The sequence below is a fragment of the Carettochelys insculpta genome, chromosome 8 (genome assembly GCF_033958435.1).
Source record: "Carettochelys insculpta isolate YL-2023 chromosome 8, ASM3395843v1, whole genome shotgun sequence".
Lineage (NCBI taxonomy): Eukaryota > Metazoa > Chordata > Testudines > Carettochelyidae > Carettochelys > Carettochelys insculpta.
This window is the reverse complement of record NC_134144.1, coordinates 13,124,016-13,142,454: the sequence shown is the minus strand read 5'-3', so window position 1 is coordinate 13,142,454 and position 18,439 is coordinate 13,124,016. Positions and strand designations below refer to the sequence as shown.

Sequence of the window (18,439 nt, the reverse complement as noted above, 5' to 3'; positions counted from 1 at the left end):
TTCTTGGGGGCTTATAATTATGAAGTCTCTAACTAGTAGTAGGCATCCTTCAGTCTGCATAGACTATGGATCGCGCCCTTTAAAGTTTCAATTGAGGACTTCATTTACAGCGTCTATTGTGACTATGAAGACCCACACGAGAGTGACAGTCCTTGATGAATCTCTTGCAGATGTAGTGGGTGTCTGGCAAGTCCTTATTGTGCTTTCTGTGTGCTCGCTTCTCCTCTGCTAGCTGTCTGATCTTCAACTCGCCCTTCTGAAGGCCCTTGTGTAACCCCTGCCTCCATCTGCTGCGGTCGTCTGCTAGTTCTTCCCAGTTGTCCAGCTCGATGTCTACCTCTCTGAAGTCTCTCTTGCAGACATCTTTGTAGCACCAAATAAGAAGCTGGTCACTAAGAGACATGGCACAGACTCACAGACCGTACCTGTGTTTGCAGGAACCAGCCACTGTGCCAGCTGCTGAGAAAACTTCCCTCCACTTCCTTCTGTTGTGCTGCCTCCAGGGTGCTCCAGTTACAGGTGTACACCAATGCATCAGAGTCAAACACTGACTCATTTTGCACTGTTGAATGTCCAGTCTAATTTACTGACACAGTACTTTTGCCTTGCAGGTGAGCTAAGGATTTCGTTCTTAGAATCCTTTCATCTTCTGATCTTCTCTCATCTGTGCCTTTCTTTGAGCTTTGGGACACCTATGTCCAAAAGTGCTACAGCCTTTAAAAACTCATAGCATGTGCTCTCCCAGCTAGCACCAACTCCAGAGTGGTGGCTGGGGCTTACAAGGAGTCTCTAACTTTTCCAGTATTGTTCCCCTGATAGTTCCGAGACTCCTGCCTGCAGAGCTCATGGGATGGAAGCACCAAGATTCTTATAATCTTCTCTGTGAACATGGAAGAGGAAAGGCCCTCTCGCCTCCACACCCAGGGCGCCTATCCAAGAGCAGGCACAGGTGGGACCCAGCGGAGAGAAGCTGGGGGACAGACAGCCACGGCAGCACGGCTTCTCCCTGGCTTTCCCCAGCTGGGAGAAGCAAGGGGACAGACAGATGGGGGACAGCTCCCCCAGCTGGGGGAAGCCAGGGAGAAGCCACGCCTGGCTCTCAGAGTAGTGGGGAGCCAAGAACTAGGCAGCAGCCTGGCTCCCAGCTCCTCTGGGCTTGCAGGAGCTCGGAAACTGACCAGTGCACCAGCATTGGTCAGTTTTCTGGCTCCCGCCAGCAGAGGGGAGCCTGGAGCCATGCTCCTGCCTGGTTCCTAGCTCCCTTCCACTCTGGCAGCCAGGAAACTGACCAGAGCTGGTACACTGGTCAGCTTCCCAGCTCCCAGAAGCCCAGGGGAACCAGGAGCCAGGCTGCTGTCTGGTTTCCGGCTCCCTCCCTGTTTTGCATAAAATTTGAGTTATGCAAGAATGCACAGGAGCGCAACCCTCACATAACTTGGGGTCTACTGTATATGGTAATAAAAGACACTCTGGGGAGTGTTGTTGATGATTCAGTAAACGGTACTTCTTTCTCTGCATCAATATCCAATTAATCCCAAGAGGGGTGCATGCTACGCTGTGCCATTATAATGTAAATGAACTTTGCAAATGAGCATTTACAGTGGAAAGATATTATCCTGTAACAGCAGAAGGAGAGCTGGCCACAAAGTCCTTGCCTAATTTCACTATGGGTTATTACACTCTGCCTCTCTGAAATTCCCCTGAAATTTAAAATGTTGGCTGGTTCTTCTTCAGCATCTCCCTAAATTGTTGTGTTTTGTTGCTGGGCACTCGGTAAGTAACTGTTGCGTTCCATCCCTGAGGCTGGCTGCATTTCAGTGGCAGTAATTCTCCAACCACAGAATTAACCAACATGGAAAGCTCCCCACTGAACAGCACTAAATAGATGCAAAAATAATTTGCAATAGATATGAAAATCCACGTTGCATGCCAAACTATTTCAAATGTATATTTTATATATAGAATTCTTTAGAGAACATCCATAAATAAAACAAATACTTAAATACATATATTTTTTGTACATCACACTAAGAAACTATAGACAGAACAACAATACAAGAGAAAAAAAACTTATTTAAAATTAATTTCATTCTTATCAGGGCTGTACAGATAAAACAGAAGCATTCTGTTACCAATACTCCCATAGCATGTGTTTTTCAATCTAAGAAAGCAATGGCAGATTCCACTCTAATGGTATGAGGGCCCTTTCTGTATATAATTCACAGTATAAACATCCAGAAGGGTAAACCATATGCTCTGAAAGATGGCTATCAATTATCTGTAAGGATGTCCTCTTTCAAGGAGAAAGAGATCCTTTCAAGGCTTGGCTAACTGGTTTAGACAACACTAGCATTGCAGGAGTTTCTTTTGCATACCTTAAGCCTGTAATATTTCCAAACGGAATATTTGCAAAATAAAGTTAAAGGTCAAATGGGACAGTGAAAGACAAGCTGGATGCACACTGTAGCCAGACTATCAATGGCACACATTGTTCTACCACAAATCAGTAACTAGGAGTGTGACACCACACAGCAGCAACCTACTGTTTTCTAGACACAGACTACTCAGAGAGCACTTTTTGGCCAAATGCTTCATACAATTAATACATTTGTCCAGCTCTGTATTTGCAAGCATCCAGTGCATAGCTCACTCAGCCAAAGGGGAAGGGCGAACACAGAGTATTTGCCCCACCCCAAGAGAGCTCACCTTCTCCTGACTCTCAAAAACCTCTCTCTCGTCCTTCTGATCACTTCCATCTGCCTCTTTTCTACTCTCTGGGCTCAGGGACTAGTAAGTCTTTTGGGCTCTCCTTAGCCCATCCCAATCTATAAATTAGGCACAGCTCTGTCCCTCTGGCTTACTCCAGAGCAATTTAATTCGTTATCCAGGAATGAGAGCTGGTACAGCTGCTGTCACCCAGCACTGTGTCACATGGAGATACCCACATCCTGTGATCAGGTATTAGGTGGTGAAAAGGGCACTTGCGGGATGAAAAAAAAAAGGGGGGCAGAAAAAAGTAGTCAGAGTTCTGGGCCCAGGTCAGCATTGTTGTAAGGTAACAGAACTATCAGTGGAGATACAGGTTTAAACTTGGACCTCCAGCAGCAGAAGCAGCAGCAGCAGCTAGGTGACAGTGAAAAGATGGACCTCCTACCTCTCCAGAACACAGCCAAAACCTGGCTCAGACCGAAAGCCAATATGCAGCTCTCACAGAACAGAAGAGGAAAATACTCATTGCAGCAATGCTGCAGATCAGTCCTGGGCTGCTGATATTCCAGTGTCTCTTGGATCCACTCTTCAAAAGCGTCAGTGAAATTCCCCAAGATAACAAAGCACAGCTTGGGCTAGCAGGATTGAGTGGTGTTATTACTCAGCATAAACCAAAGGATTGAGTCTAGGAGGATTGCAAGGTGCACCATCCTCAGAGTCCTGAACGTATCAGCTGTGCATCCCTCATTGTCCCTTGTCAACCACATGCCGTGGGGTGTCTGCATTTTTTAATGAATTGGGCCCTAGGTTTTGCTTTTAGGTTTCCCATCAGATGAATAACTTCCTGCTGGATTCTTAGAAGAGTATATTGTCATCACCACCACTTCCTGTATGGCTAGTCAATGCTCTAATTCTATCACTGCCCTGTGACTTATACCTGTTAGTTGCACAGGCTATTCCTGGCAGCAGTGGTTAACGTAAAGGTAGGCTATTGTCTGATCTTCCCTTCTACACCTGCAGTAACTGTGCACCTTGTAACTGTTCCCAGCTTCTGGGAACACTTCCCTGAACACTGCAAACACAAACATTTAGATCATTCAGCCCTCGCTCTGGGTTCATGGAGATGAAAACTGCTCCATTTTTAGTGATCTGGACTTTACTGGTGCCAACTTGACCACCCTGAGGAATGGAATCCTCAGTTTACCCAGGAAGGAGACAGAACAGGGAGAAGCACAAGACCCCACACTGTCCTATCAATGTATTTCAACCCTGACCTGGAAGTTGCTTCCCTAGGGCTGTAAGGGTGGTTCATTCTCCGTGTCTATTGAGTCCTTACCCTCCAGACAGAGACGACATTCTTGCACCATTCTGGGATGGGCTTTGTGATCTTGGCAATTCTACTCTGAAGTGCACCGACATCAACTCGCATTTCAAACCCTGTAGGTTACCAGTAATGAAGCCATTACCAGACTGAGCCACATTTGAATCAACAACCTTAAAAATCTCCATATACTTTGTCATCCAGCCTTCACAGTTGAGATATGTCCAAACAACACCAGGTACTAACCTACTCAGCCTGGTCAAGTGGATATTGCACCAGCACGGAAGACATGAAGAATAATTCTTGATTCTGCCACTGATTGGCTGAGTAGCCTTTGGGAAGTCACATCACTGCTCTGTGCCTCGGTTTCCCCAACTGGAAAATAAGGATAATAATGCTGTGTAAAATCCACTGTGAACCATGGATAAAATGTAACCATTATTTCTGTAGACTGCACATCCTCCTCAGGCGCTGGGAAATCACCTACCATAGTACAGGAGCTACCACAATTTCAAGAGCGAGTAACAATACTATGTATTCATTCATTATTCTATTTCCATGCAATGAAAAAAAATATACTTCTGTTGCTGGGTATACTGCTAGACAGACAACAAATCTTGTACTCAGAAACAACACCAATCAGGGGTTACATTTAACACAGATAATTTCTTTCCACTGTTCACTGTTATCTAGGAGATACACAAACGCAAGATTGCAACATCCAGTGTCCTTCAGAATATTTCTGTGGTTGGGGCTGAAAATGCACAGTTTGATTTCTGGATATAATATTGTCTCGCACATGCTTTTGTCAGTGGGAAGGGTTTAATTTTCTTATTTAAAAACCACGGAGGACGCATTGATTTCATGCATGTTTACATTGGCTCTGTGCAATATTTTCCCCCCTTTCCTTAAAGATCATATAATATTTGTTCTAAAGTAATGAGGGCTGCCACAGCATACACTGCTCTGCAACTGAACAAGAAGGGTCCTTCATCTGTCACTGCTGTCAACTTAGAACAAAACCTGAGATGAATGGGGAAAAATAAATAAATCTTTTGTTTTCAAAGCTAAATAGCCAAAAATGCAGCAAGAAAAGTTCCATAAAGGTTTAGCTTTCAGCAACACACAGCGGAAACAAAGCCGATTCCTCCTCTTGCTGTGCCCCCTGACCTCGGAGGTTTATATGTCACTGCCGAGAAGGGCTCCAGTCACGGCAGCTTCTGTGTATGGCTTTCCCAGGACTTTCAAGGCTTTCCTTGGGGGCTGTTTGAGTAGGGGGAGCCGCGAAGGGTTTTAGCTCCAGCCTCAGATTTAAAATAGCAGGGGGAGTTTACTGATTAATATTCATGAGGCAGGAACAGTCTGCTTTTTGTTACTGTCGCCATTTCTTATGCAAGGTGCGTTTAAAGGGAGGAATACATTAAGAAACATATCCGACCATCACAACCACCACCACCTTTAGAGACACAGAAAGGCAGGAGCCTAAGCAAAGCTCAAATGGTAAGTATTTAGCAGGGAAAGAACTTGCCCCTCCTTCTGTCCTCTCTCTCCCTGTATATATTAAACTCATTATTTCATTTTAACAAGGGGAACTGTGTTTCCCCAAAATCTCCACCCCCCATTGAAGCTCTGGGCCAAAGTGGATAGTTCACACACATGCCTATAAATCCCCTCCACCACTGGCACAATTGATTGTGTTCCTTTGTTTGCTTGTTTTTTTAAAGTCGCTACTGAACAGTCACTTTGTGGCTGGGAAAGCTGTTAGTTCTGTTTGTTTAGAGGAGACTTACAGGGACTAATGCTCCACTCACTGACCCCAATGTGAGTCTGAAATAAACTCCACTGACGTTAACAGATACAAACAGTATAAAGCCAAAGTTAAAAAAGTGAAGAATCAGTAAAACAAAAAATTTCTAAAGTATCCTCTGGTTTTGGGGCGGGGGGGTCTTCATTTTTGGACACCCAATTTGAGAAACCTTGCATCTGACTCGTGAAGGCTGTGAGCATCCTCACCTTCCTTTGACCTCATTAACAGCATTCCACAACTTCGGAAAGCAGGTGAGGGGCTCATGTTGGGCACCCAAAAATCAGTGACCACTTCTGAAAATTTTATCCAAAGCTATTCAGAGTAAGCCGCAAAGGACGTCTTGATTCTGAGCTTTAACACAGCAAATGGGCAAGTTACACTGGCACGTTCAGCAATTATTTGTGGATATCAGCAGTAGCAGATTGAAAAGAGAGCACAATGTGAACTTAAGCTCAGAACCGGGCCAGGGAGAGACTGAGAGAACTTTACATTTCTAAGAACTAAGAGATTTCTCCGGGTCTCGTCTCCCAGAACAAAGAGGCGTTTACACACACAGGGGGCATTTCTGAAGCAAAAGGGTTTAACTGACTTACACCATGACAACATTACTCAGAAGATTGACCCACTCAGGGTCGCTCTTCTGGGGTTCGACTTTGCACACCTGGCAAGGATGAACGAAATCAGCCTATCAGGGTTGTCAGTCAACCTCTGTACTCCTCGCAACCAGATGGTCAGGTAAGACGATTTCAGACAAGTTGATTCTAGCTAGGCAATTGCCCTAGCTAAAAGTGCACATCCAAAACTGACTTACTTTCCTAGTGTAGACCAAACCTTAGAGTATTTATCAATGATTTGCTGTTAAATCATTGATAAACAGGGGTCCCACAGGTGTCAGTTCAGGATCCGATACTGGTCAATATCTTCTTTAATGATTTTGATAATCAAGAGAAGAGTAAGCTTATAAAATATGAGGATGACACCAAGCAGCAAAGGGCTGCAAGGACTTTGAAAAACAGAATTAGAACTCAAAAAACCTTCATACACTGCAGAACTGGCTTGAAATCAACAAGATGAAATTTAACAGAAACAAATGCAAAGAAGGGAAAAGTCAGATGCACATCATGGCAGAATGGGGAATATCTGGCTAGATGGTGGTACTGCTAAAAAGGACCTGGCAGATATAGTGGGTGACAAATGTAGTATTATCAGACTCAACAAGGTGATGCAGTTGCAAAAAATGCTCATATCATGCTAGGATGTGTTAACCAGAGAGTCATTAGCAGGATGTGAAAAATCATTGTCCTGCTCTACTTAGCACTGGCGAGGCCCCAGACTGATTACTGTGTCCTGTTCTGGTGCCACACTTCAGAAAAAATAAGGAACAACTAGAAGAAGTCCAAAGGACAGCAAAAAAATACACAGCCAAAAAACAAAAACAAAAACAAAAAACAAAAACCCAGCTCCACAAGAAAAGGTTTAGAAAATGTGACCCATGAGGGAATGTTAAAGATAGGGAACAAGTTAAGTCGACACAAGACTGTGGGGAAACCTGATAATACCAGTCTCCTAACACGTTAAGGGCTCTGTGACCCAGCCCCTTCTCCTGCTGTGCTCCTGGCCCAGGAACACCAAACCACTCCCTATTTCAGTCCTTCAGTTTGAGACATGGCCCCCAGTGTCCAGATTCCCCTTACTTGGGGTTTTTCAATAGGTTCCCTGCTTTTTTTCCCAGCGGGGTGTGGTGGGAGCTCATTAGCTCCGGAGTTGCTGGTGGGTAGGCTCTGGTTCATGTCCTCAGACCACCAAACAGATGTCCTGCCTCCTGGCTACTCAGCCCCAAACGGAGCCAGGCTCTTTCCTTTTCTCCCCCCACCAGGCCTGGCTTGGGCTGCAGATAAAGCAGGCTGGAGCTAGCTGAGCCCACAGGCATTCTTAACTCCAGCGATGTCATGCACTCCGTTCTCCGCTCCCACACCAACACCTCAGGACCCTGTGGCAAGGGCCCCTTTTACCCAGGCCACTGCTTGGGTAAGTCTCTCAGCCCTTTCTCCCAGGGGCTGAGGCCTGCAGTGGGTCTCGGGGATAGGGAGCTCAAACACCCCTCCTGGGCCCCTCCTCTGCTGCTTCTGTGCTGAAGCCGGTGTGACTCACTTTCAAACATCTGCTCTCTATCTCTCCTCCACCTCTCCACCCCTTCTCCCACTCTCTCCCCCACCTTCCAACTGGGGAGGTTTTCAAAGCCTTCAGCAAGCCAGCAGTGGAGTCTGCTGGCCCCAGTCTGCCTGAGCCAGCCCCCTCCCAGCTGCTTCTAATTGCCCTGCTGCCCTCCGCTTCTATTTAGCAGATCTTTTCCCCTGTTGGAGCTGCTTTTCTCCCACTGCGAAGGAGCCTTCTGGCCTGACTTTTGGGGAGGGACGGACACACACACACACACACACACACACACACTCTCTCTCTCTCTCTCTCTCTCTCTCTCTCTCTCTCATGGGTCTCCTTGGCCTGGTGTTGGAGGGAAAGGTATCACTGCATGATTCTAGAGTTTGTGTCCTCCGTTGCCTGCAGCCAGCCGAAGGGTGCGTGGTCCCTGAACAGGGTAAAGTGTCTGCCCAGGGGATAACAGCAGAGTATTCCATCGCCCACCTCGCTGCCAATGCTTCCTTCTTGATCACAGAGTCGGCCTTCTCCCTCAGGAACAGCTTCCTGCTGTTGCACAGCATCAGGTGCTCGTTGCTTCCCACTGTCTGGGAGAGAACAGCTCCTAGGCTGGCATTGGCAGCCTGTTTGCAACAAGAACCACTTCGTGAAGTTGGGGTAGATGAGGTAGCTATGGGTTTGGACAGCCTCCGCACAGGCCCTGAGCCACTGGATCATTTTCAGACTCAGATTTGTAAGGAGACTGGTGAGAGGGGCCTTGCTGGGGGACAACCATGGGATGAAGTAGCAACAGTAAATTGCTAGTTTCACAACTGGCGTGCTTGGGTTTTTGAAGACAGAGGGGCACGTTGCCCGCGGGCTTGGGGATTTCCCAGCAGGGTGTGATGGTGTCTCTCCCCAGCATGTATCCAAGCTAGAGGGTCTCATCTCTCCCAAGGTGGCATTTAGAGAGGTTCATGGTCCGGCTGGCCTCTTTGAGGACTGTAGCCTGGCAGCCACACAGTGTAGGTGAGTCTGCCAGTTGCGGCTATAATCTACCTAAATAAGCAGTTGTATATTGGCTGTGAGGGCAAAGAACATGGTCCGTCAGCCACTGCAATGTGGCAGGGCAGCATGTAAACCACCAGCCATAGTGTGGAACTGGAAGAGTCCGAAGAGGGTGGAGACCACTGCCTTCTGTTCGTGTAACTGCCCACAGGCAGGCTGGGACCGGGGACCGCTGGAGCTTACTGCAGGCGCCGCTATAGCTTGAGCTAAAGGCCAGCTGGCACTCAGCTCAGGCTGTAGAGGACATATTCTTTCTCTGCGAAGTTGTCTAGGTACCGCTACATGGGACAATGAACCACACATAGGTATGCGGGTTACACTTGGATATGGGTGTGAGGAGGATCTGCCAGTATCCTTTGGTTAAGTCCAGAGCAGTGATACACTCCCAACTCCTCAAGCTGATCAAACAGCTCATCCACCCAGGCATTGGGTATGCATCAAATTTTGATACTGCTTTCACCCAGTGAAATTCAATGCAAAAGCAGGTGCTTCCATCAGGTTTGTGGACAAGGACCACTAGGTTTTTCCAGTCACTGAAGAACTCCTGGATTGCCCCCAATGCCAGCATGAACTGGAGTTTCCATCTCATGGTTTCCCTTAGCTTCTGGCGAAGGGGCCAGAGGTTCTCCCAGTCCCTAACTCCCAGTTCTGTCTGGATGTGGTGGGCAACCAGATGAGTTCATCCCAGTTTACTCAAAAAGATGAATGAGAAGTTTGGAGGTGAGACTGGATCAAATCAGGACTTCCCCTGGGTTTGGTGCACCAGCTGCCTGTGGCCCAGGTTCTGATTCCAGGGGGTGGGGGGTTATTAGTAAGCTTTTCTGGGCCCTCCATGGATTTGTTGTATGTTGCATTTATTGCATTGTTTATCTCATGGTTTATAGCAACGAAGGGTCCTGTGGCACCTTATAGACTAACAGAAAAGTTTTGAGCATGAGCTTTCGTGAGCACAGACTCACAGCAGCTCACGCTCAGATCTTTTCTGTTAGTCTATAAGGTGCCACAGGACCCTTCGTTGCTGTTACAGATCCAGACTAACACGGCTACCCCTCTGACACTTGACTCATAGTTTATGGATCCCACATGCTGGATCACCTCATAAGGCCCTTGGCAACACACAAGTTTTGAGTCTGAGCTGGGCGGCGGCAGCAGTAGCACCCAATCACCAGTCTGGAACTGACAGATCTTGCCCAGTTTCCTAGGGCCAGGGAGCCACCCTGCCATGGATTTTCATAACTCGGGGAGTGTCTGTACAACATCAGTGAAGTTACTTCTGATTAAAATGGGAGCAAGATGAGAACTGGGCTCCAGAAAGAACACAATCTACCCCTTCCCCTGAGCTCTTCAGACTCTTATCATGGTGGTGACCATGGCAGATTTCCTACTTAGGCTCTATTTATACCAGGAGAGCAACCTGTGACTGAAAATGGTGTCAGCCCAGATTTCCTCCTTCCTCTTCAACCTGTTCTAAAGAGTTGGCAGCCTGACAACGCTGTAAGATCCCGGGACCCTTCTCCGAGATGGTGGCCACACCAAATTCTCACCCAACTTTCAGATGAATGAATAAAATTTCCCTGAAATCCATTTTGCGCCAGTAGTGTCTTAGTATAGGAGCTGGGGAAGATACAAGGCCTGGCCTACTGGGTTCAGGTATTGAATGTGCCCATCATTACTCTGTGGGTACAGATTACAAAGAACAAAGTTCTTGCTTGTCAGGGTCACAGAATGAGGCTGATGGTACCTTTTCATTTGGCAAAGTCCTTTGGTGTCATCATCATTATCATCCCTTCGTAGCCTCATTTTTATTCTCTTCGTGTTTTTATGTATATCCGTGTTTTGTCATTAGCAAGATCACACACACAAATCCATTTTTTCCAGAATACGTGACTCATATAAATTATCCATATTTTAATGGAGTCCATTTTAATATCACAGGTTTCTTTAGATAAATGTTTCAAACTTCAAGTTCCCTTCACCTCCACACCCCCACTCAAGACAGCATTTGGAGTAGGCATTTCAGTGTAGAGGGAAGCTTCTGAATGAACTTTATTTAATACGACTGGAACAAATCAATACCCACCCATCTAAGCTCTCTGACTGTTCCACAACATCAAACAGCAGGGAAAACATTTTCCAGGCAAGTCCTCTGTGTTTTTGAACAGGTCCTTAAAAGGCAGACGGATGCAAGGTTGTGTTGCCTACCTGCTTAATACGGGTCCTGTGCTGCATTCGCAAAAGAATCAGAACCAGGCCTAGTTCTTCAGAGCAGGAGCGTGACAGATGCAGCACTCGAGCTAGGGGTAGGATACAAATGCTCACCTGCAGCCCCAGGGGAGCAGGCAAGAGGTGCAGGTGGCAGCAAGCAGCAGAGTGCAGGCCAGAGGACAGCAGCCAGCCCCGTCTCCACTAACCCTGTGGGCTCTGTGCTGGCTTTGGTGGCCAGCTCTACCCCTGCACTGCCTGCCCGCCCCAGCTCAGCACTGGCTCCTGCAGATCCTAGGCCCAGGGCCCTGGGTTCCAGCCCTGTCTGGCAGGAAGCAGCAGAGGCTCCACTCTCTGATGTTTTTCCTCTGCCCAGCACTGGAATGGCCACTGCTGGGAAGCTCCCTGACTTCCCTCGTCTGCCAGCTCCATCCCCGCAGCTCCTGCTGGCTGGGAATCGTAGGCAGTGGCAATCTGCAGGCACAGGTCGGGCAGACCACAGAGCCACCAGCTCCCTCCCGCCTGCATTTCCAAAGGGGAGCTGCCCCCGGTAAGCACTCTGCTCCCGACCCTCTGCCCCAGCCTGACTCCCCTACTGCTCCTTAACTCCAGCCCAGACCATGTATCCCACCTCTACCTCCTTCTCTGAGCCTCCTCCCACACTCCCACTCCCTGGGCCCCCGACAGTGGTCCCTCCAATATTTTCTATCTCCAGGAGGAATAAATTTTATTTTGTGCACCACCAACAGAAGCACAGGCTGCCCACTGCGAGCGGCACCTGACTCAGTCCTCGGCGGCCAAGCACTCCGCTTACAGGGGAAACTAGTCCCCGCCTGGAGTTCCCTCCTTCACTCGCAGCCCTTCCCACCCCAGAGCTTGTACCCCTGGTTGGAGCCCTGCCCCGCCTGCACACAACCCCTGCCTCGACCCACAGCCCCCTCCTCACTTTTGGGCTCATCCCAGAGCCTCAGGGGCCCCAGAAATCCAACAGCCCCTGACACCCAGAAGAATTAATCTGGCCCCGAGGTTGGGGGATTCATAAAACCCTTCAGAATCTCCACCTACCTCCTCATCCTCCACTAATTAAACCTGCTTCTCCTCAAGCACCAGCATTCCAGGTTACATTAAAAAACAACAAGCAAAGAAACTCTTTCTTAATCAATTTTGTTTTTCTGTTTTAATGGCTATTATTGCAGCACTATTATGTTCTACTATTTTGCGTTGTAAATACACAGTATTTCAGCTGCAGGAGGTGTTAAATCTGTTTTTGTGGGCTAGTCTGGGAACCTAACCACCATATATAACATGGCTTCTATGAGAAAACGCTTTCTGAGTTCCAAACGACCAATTCACAAATGAACTTTTGGAACACAACCTGTTGTAAGGTGTTGTAAGTATATCTCTGTGCAACAGGTATGAGATCAGAGTGAGATGTCGTCCCTGTCCATACGATATTGTGGTGATGGTTGGCTCTGCATATCCTCGACTAAAGATGAAATTACTACAGCCTGTGCTAGAATTGGCTAGGTCTACATTTGCATCCCGCGTTCAAAAGAGGAATGCAAATGAGGCACTGATTCACACAGCTCATCCTTCATTTGCATAATCTCTTTTCAGAACAGATTCTTTTGAAAGAAAGCAAGCAGCGGAAATGAGGCTCTTTCGAAAACAAAGCCCTTCTTTGAAAGAGCCCTTCTTCCTTAATCAAAATAGGAAGAAGGGTTCTTTCGAAGGTGGGGTTTATTTTTGAAAGAGCCCTGTCTCCACTGCTTTCTTTCTTTCGAAAGAATCTATTTCAAAAAGAGATTATGCAAATGAAGCATGAGCAATGGAAATCAGTGCCTCATTTGCATTCTCGATTTCCCTCATTTGCATTCCTCTTTCGAAAGAGGAATGCAAGTGTAGATGTAGCCACTGGGGGGTGAGGAGTTTGGAAAACAACAAAGTCTATCAAGTGACAAAGAGAGACAGGTATACACTCATCCCTCGTTAAACGAGCACTCTATTTACGAGTAGTCACTTAAACGAGGGACACATTTACTGACCTTTTGTTCACCGGACGAGTGAACTCCCCCCACTAATACAAAACTTACTCCTCCCCGCGGCTCCAACCCACTGCAGCTTGACCGCCCACCCCCTACCCCCGCCGGCCCCGCAGACCCAAACCGCCAAAACCTAAACCCCCCACCGGCCCCACACGCCCAAACCACTGAAACGTAAACCCCCTTGCTGACCCCCACATGCCCGAACCGCCGAAACCTAAACCCCTCCCACCGGCCCCTCACGCCCAAACAGCCGAAACCTAAACCCCCCACTGGCCCCACACGCCCGAACCGCCAAAACCTAAACCCCCCACCAGCCCCGCATGCCCGAACCACTAAAACCTAAACCCCCCACCAGCCCCGCATGCCCAAACCACTGAAACCTAAACCCCCAACCGGCCCCACACGCCCAAACCACTGAAACCTAAACCCCCTTGCTGACCCCCGCATGCCCAAACCACCAAAACCTAAACCCCCCTGCCGACCCCGCATGCCTGAACCGCCGAAACCTAAACCCCCCTGCCGACCCCGCATGCCCAAACCGCCAAAACCTAAACCCCCCGTGACCCCCACATGCCCGAACAGCCGAAACCTAAACCCCCCTGCCGACCCCACACGCCCAAACCGCCGAAACCTAAACCCCCCTGCCGACCCCGCACGCCCGAACCGCTGAAACCTAAACCCCCCTGCCGACCCCACACGCCCAAACCGCCGAAACCTAAACCCCCCTGCCGACCCCGCACGCCCGAACCGCTGAAACCTAAACCCCCCACTGGCCCCACATGCCCAAACCGCTGAAACCTAAACCCCCCTGCCGACCCCACACGCCCAAACCGCCGAAACCTAAACCCCCCACTGGCCCCGCATGCCCAAACCGCCAAAACCTAAACCCCCCGTGACCCCCACATGCCCGAACAGCCGAAACCTAAACCCCCCTGCCGACCCCGCATGCCCGAACCGCCGAAACCTAAACCCCCCACTGGCCCCACATGCCCAAACCGCTGAAACCTAAACCCCCCACCGGCCTCTCACGCCCGAACCGCCGAAACCTAACACCCCCCCCACACTAGCCCCTCACGCCCGTACCACCGAAACCTAACCCCCCCCCCACCGGCCCCTCACACCCGAACTGCTGCAGCCTAACCCCGCTGGCCCCTCAGACCAAAACTGTCACAGACTTAACCGCCCCCACACAGACCCAACCTGCAGCAGCCTGAACCCCACCCCACCCACCACCATTTTTAAGCCCTCCCTCCCACTCATGTCCCCAACCTGCCCCCAGCCTTTAACCCCCCCGCACCCACGACCCCAGGTTCACTTACCTTTCGAAAGCAGCGCCATCTGCTGCCACTCCCAGCACTTGGAACCAATCAGAGGCTGTTGCACATATCTGAATAGGAATTTAGTGTCCCTCTTACGAGTTTTCGCCTACGAGCAAAATGTTAGGAACCAATTGTGCTCGTATAGCAAGGGATGAGTGTAGCACTGTCACCAATACCCTCTCCTCTCCCCAGCACTGCCTGTAGCAGATTTCATTTGTGAAGGAGATGGTACTTTTCCCATGAAGATGGTAGGAATAAGAGAGCTTATTTTCTCCCCAACAAATGGTTCAAAATCACATGAGTGGGTTGAAGTTTGCACTTCTTTCTTGTTTCTGGCACTGGCTGTATTTTAAGTCAAAATACATTTATGTTTGAATTGGATTTTTTTTTTTAAAAAAAAATCATTAATTGAAACTCTCCGTCTCCATCTACCCCTCTCCATTCTCCAGGCAGTGAACCAGTAAATTGTAACAAGAGAATCTGGCTAAACAAGTTTCTAACTCAAACGCCATTTTATGGACAAAGAACTCTTTGAAAGTGGTTTCCCTCTTCTGGCTCCTTGGGAGAAAGTGGAAAGCTGCGTTTTTACTGTTGATGGAATTCATCTGTCCCCTCAGCTCTGTCAAATCTCAAGTGCTGTACAGTACAAGAATGTGGATTTCAGCAAAGATTGGGGTGGGGGGGAGAAGCCCCTCTGTTATCTGAGCCCAAAGTCAAGCAATTTCCTGCCAATTAACATATGGCTGCTGTTAATATTTCTCCCAAGCACAAAGCTCCAGCTAAGGAGGAATTTTATACCAGAGCTGATACAAGGTTATCAATAAAAGCTGCCCTTGCTAAGGGCCTGGTCTTGCTCTCATGGAAATAACTGACCTCAGTGCAAGCAGTACGGGGCCCTAGGGGAGTCCACAGCCAAACTTACTTACACTGCTGACACTACATGATTGATAGAAAGCTCCCATTTTATAACAGAAGACTTCCAAAGCAGCCTGTAAACTTCCACTGACCGTTTACCACTGCATTGCTCACACTGGAGTAATTAACTCAAAAGCTCCATCTACAAACTACATTCGCATTAACAAATGTTGTCCCTGAGTACATCATGGGATGTTGCAAGGCCAAATTAAATAACGTTATGATCCTTGCTATAGAAATGCCAAGGATTATTAGACCATGAGACTAAAACTAGAAAACAGCTAAGAATTTTTGCACCTTCTTTCTGCAAACAAGTGTACTCAATTAACTTAATTATACAGAAAAGAAAAAAGAATGTGTTGGGATTCTAGTGAAACACAGGATGAGGGAATGAGAATAATAGATACTTGTAATTACAACTATTGGACATTTTTGTATACTGCCTTCTCCTTTCCTCTTCTGACTCTTGTAGCTTCATTGAGAAGGCTGGTGGGAAGAGATTAAAGGTCACAGTGAGCTGCCAGTAAGAGTGAAAAATGGTGGATGCTGCCTTTGAGCTTGGACTAGGAGTTCCATTATTTCCTTTTGTAATGGTGATACTGTCCCATGGAAGGCCTGAATGTTGCAAATTAGCGTTCTGACTTATCTTTCTAATTACCTCTTCAGGTGTAACAGCAAGCCAGCTGTTGGGAAGAACAAAAGAAGCTGATGATGGCCAGTGTCCAGGTTCAGGCATCTGTTACAAATGCTTCTAGAGTAGTAAAGGGCCTGATGTGTTTTTAAATAAATAAATAGGTCTGTCCCTCCCAGAAGACACAAGGCTCAGATCACATTCATTTCTGATTACATTCATTTTCACAGAAAGGCCAGTGAAAATCTCAATCTCAAGAGCAGAAATTTCAGCAACAGACCTCTAAAGCTGCTGTCCACATAATTCGGCGAACCCCTGAGAAACTGTGATTGAGCTCAGAGGGGAAAAGAGCATGCATTATTCAAATTAGAGAGAGAGATGAGCCTAAAACACTCTTGGGCCTGAATTTGCAGAAGTTGAGTTCTACAGGAGCTTGGCCTCAGAAAGGATTAAATAAAGACTCCAGGATCTGCCCCTTGATGTCCATTCACTGTGTTCTTCCTGTGCACACAGATGGGAGAAGACGGTTCTGTCCACAGATACAAAGGGATTGGCTCTGCAACCTTCCCCGTGAGTGAGCACTTACACGAGAAATCGCACCGATATCTTCATTTCTCATATTTTCACAGAATAACCCCCTGAAAACCTTACACTGAAATCTGATTCCTCAGCAACACTTCCTTTCCTCCAAAGCTGCTTGATTATTAGAACTGGGATTCTGCCATGTGGGGAGTATTTTTTGTTTAGACGAAATAATTGTTTATATTAGAGAAATCCTTCATTCAAAGATTTATATGGACTTTGCAAAGCAACAGAAGGAAAAGAAGATAAGTCACGTTTTGGGATGACAGATCTGGGACTTCATTTTTAGTGAATTATGCAAGTGGTACTGGCACTTGTGTTTAGGATATAATACAGGATGGTCTCAACCGCGAATTCAATTATTCACAAGTGGACACTTCCTCAGGGCCCCAGGGCATGGAGTGCTGGCCGCCGCCACTTCCTGATGCTTGGGGTGGAGAGTGCTGGCGGATGCCATTTCCCAGGGTTCCGGGCAGCAGCGCTGGCGGCCGCCGCTTCCTCCAGGGCTCTGGGCAGGAGCGCCAGCAGCTGCCACTTCCTCCAGGGCTCCAGACGGCAGTGGCTGCCATACAGTACAGTATTTGTGAAATCCAACATTCGTGAGGGCTCTCAACACGGAACCCTCACGAATGTTGAGACCCCACTGTACAGTTCCCACTGACTTCATTTGAATTAGATCAGGCCCTTACTACATGTGCGCATACAATGCAAAGATATGTGCAAGCACACGGCCTGGCAGGTTCTTATCAAGCCACATGTGACCATAATTTCTGGTCGCTGCATGTGGACATGTCCCATGAAGCAGATTTTCAAGAGTTCAGCATGTTGGATACTCAGCAATTTTTTGGAATCCTGTTCCATAACGATTTGACTAAATGGGAACTGAGCTCTCGAATATTTGCCCCTGTTATGAGATTATGACCTTACAAGTGAAAAACATCAAAGTGGGACTGGCTGGCTGGAGAGCCTCTTAAATTTCTATTAGATATATGTCATATTAAGGGAATTTTCAAGGATTCAGAATGAAGATTTGATGTTTTGAAATAAAAAGCATGTCTGCATGCCCCAAAAGGTTTGTTTATGCAAAATGCAATCCTTCAGCATACAGACTCTCCATGCCTATGTTTAGACTGCAGGGTTTTGCCGGCAGAAAATTATGTCAAAAGATACCTTGTGACAAAGCTTCTGTCAACAGATCACATCCAGACACCAATGCGCATTGGAAGAGCGATCTGCTCTGTTGACAGAGAACAGCCAGACATCCCGGCCACTCTCTTGATAAAATCGCCTCCCAGAACCACATCAGCCAGGGTTGCCAGTCTCCCATCCCTTCTGGGAGCCATTGCTGGAGCCCTGAGGAGATGGGCGCTTAAAGGGACCCTGCCAGACAGCCATTCCCTGACCCTGCTGCAGGCTCGGCTACCCCTGTGAGGGACAGCAGAGCTCTCCAAGTACCCCTGGGCTTGCCCTGCCTTTGGGGGCAATGCAGCCGGTCCCTGGGTGCCATGTCACCAGAGCTACCCCTGGGTTTGTGATCATCCCACACAGACAGCTGCAACTAGTGCTGAACTTTTGGGCAGTTTCCCTCCTGCTCCTCACCAAGGTCAACCCTGACAGCACCTTTGGGGCTGGCGCCCCAGCTGCAGGTCTTGTGCACCTGCACCCGCCTTGCCGTCCCCCTCCCTGGAGCACAGGCGGCTCTGGCGG

At 48.1% G+C, this 18,439-nt stretch overlaps 1 protein-coding gene across 2 annotated transcripts in view; it reads right to left on the bottom strand.

Annotated features, from left to right (window-relative positions):
- Nucleotides 1–18,439, bottom strand: part of ALS2 (alsin Rho guanine nucleotide exchange factor ALS2) — a 231,950-nt gene that overhangs the window by 185,664 nt on the left and 27,847 nt on the right. For both annotated transcript variants that reach the window (XM_075001885.1, XM_075001886.1), the window contains exon 2: nt 4,277–4,405. The gene's annotated coding sequence lies outside the window, so the exon portion shown is untranslated. The remainder of the gene's footprint in view (nt 1–4,276; nt 4,406–18,439) is intronic.